At 29.0% G+C, this 2,500-nt stretch overlaps 1 protein-coding gene across 1 annotated transcript in view; it reads right to left on the minus strand.

The window, feature by feature from the left end:
- Positions 1–2,500, minus strand: part of LOC106872633 (outer dynein arm-docking complex subunit 2) — a 261,939-nt gene that overhangs the window by 187,191 nt on the left and 72,248 nt on the right. The gene's annotated exons all lie outside the window — the stretch shown is intronic.

Consider the following 2,500-nt stretch of genomic DNA (forward strand, 5'->3'; position numbering starts at 1 on the left):
GGTTTTCTTATTTGATATTTACTAACCATTGGCCCGAACCACAGATTTATCCAATCTTACCTGGTGCATATCTTTTAAAGTACCTGATTCCATCTGAAACCCTGTTTTACTATACATACATACATACATACATACATACATACATACATATATATATATATATATATATATATATATATATATATATATATATATATATATATATATATATATATATATATATATATATATAATTATGTGTATTTCTTCTATCTTAATGAATAAAAATTCTTCTGATAGAATAAATGGGTTAATAGAAACCAATGTAGCAAAGAACACAAAATAACTGTGGTTTAGTTCCTGTTTTTAAGGCAGGAACTCCTTGAAATTTTGGGTATTTGAGTATATTTAAATATTTAAGGAATGGAGAAAACGCATGTTATAATTGCATACTTTATTCCTACATATGTTTCAAAGGATTACAACCTGTGTGATCCATAGGGATCTTTGATATTAAAATTGTAACCTTCTCATCAGGGAAAGCATGGGAATCATCTTAAACGTAAGACATTATGACCGATTATGAAAACAATAGATGGATAAGGTTATGACTTGATTCATTTGAAAAAAAACCGTTAGAGAATTGGACGCTGCCGGATAGTGGTTTGGACAACACATACCTATAAATGTGTGAGAACGTACATGCATACATAAATACATATACACAAACACACACATACATGCATATTGATACACACACACACACACACACACACACACATATATATATATATATATATATATATATATATATATATATATATATATATACATATACATACATAGGTCTTTATAAAGTAGCTAAAGTTATCAAATTATAGTACTTTACTTCTATCATGGTCATCTAGGACTATCAATAAGCACATAATTTTAAATTGATAATTGAACCTTTATAACATATATTCCTGATCTCTCACCTTAACATTTAATCTACTTAAATCAATCATCAGGTTCCTGAATTGAATATCCTTGTTATTTCCTAGCATCTTTTCTTTTTTCAGTCCCTTAAACCTTAGTAAACACATTATTATAAACTAATATAAATCCGATAATAATTTTTATTCACATTATAAAAATAAAGCTTACCTATGTGTCTCCTAAATAGTATCATTATTTTATTTTCAGCTATAATTTTTTAAAGATAATTCAAAATAGTTTTCATGAACCCAATATACCTAATATCCTTAAACTTTACACCCTACCTATAACCCCTGAATTCAATACTGACATTATTTCATGATTTTTGTATAAAATAATTACATCTCTTTTTATTTATTTTATTAACATACCTCTTATTGTGAAAATATTGGTTAAACTAATATTGTTATCTGTATAACTATACTGATACTCTATTCAGACTAAAAGAAAAAAAACCTATTTGACCCATATACCTAGGGTATATTTTGATAGTAGTAAAATGACCTGGTACTACTCTGACCAGGGAAACCTTTATAATCTAATACATTTATAGCCTTGTCCATGCATACTGCTTACACCTTCCCTTTCCTTAGAAGTAATTGACCTTTATGCTATCACCACTAGATAAGAGACAATAAAATCAGAGACAGTTAGAACTTTTGTCTAGAATCAATTACTAGCCTGATAGACTCGGCTATGTCAAGATGGATTCATGTATTCTTCCTCCCACTTGGATTTTTATGTATTCTTTCTCCCACTTGGATTTGAAATGTTGCCACAATTATAATATGTCTATTCTACTGTTATTTTCTGCATTTTCGTGCAGCTGAAGATTGCTCTTCATATTGCATTTAATGTAATGTTCGCGGTAGCATGAAACGTGCGTACTGCAATCATCTTTGAAATCCGTGTTGCTTATTTTGAATTTTTGATCACTTATCCTTTTGGAATGGTTTTTGTATAATACCATACCATACGATATTCTGGTGCCTACGCATAAGTACCATATTCAATCTTGAATCTAAATCTAAACCTTCTATATATATATATATATATATATATATATATATATATAATAATACAAAGAATATATATACATGTATACACACATATATGTACATACTTACATCTACATGTGTATATACATGCATATCAGGGTACAGGACGTTAGAACAATAAACTACAGACAACGGAACGAACATATAGGAAAACGGAAAGCCACTTGGAATATCCCTTCATCAGCTGTCTCTATTCTATCTAGACGTTTCGAAGATATAAACAGAAATAATGGGTTATATTTATTTATTTATAATAGGCTTACAATTTTTTCAGATATACATTTGGGTGGGTTCATGGTTCAATTTTATCAATCGATCGCTTGATCGATAGAAAATATAGAGAACAACCCTCACAGTGATATCTTTATCAGAGACAAAACAAATCAACTGCCAAAAAAAAAAAAAAAAAGGAGGCTATTGAGTCAGGGTGGCATTTGTACTGAACTAGATCACCTCTTTCTAACTGTCAACTTTAAGCTATTGTC

This window comes from Octopus bimaculoides, chromosome 21 (assembly GCF_046866305.1).
Source record: "Octopus bimaculoides isolate indiv1 chromosome 21, ASM4686630v1, whole genome shotgun sequence".
In the NCBI taxonomy this organism is placed as follows: Eukaryota; Metazoa; Mollusca; class Cephalopoda; order Octopoda; family Octopodidae; genus Octopus; species Octopus bimaculoides.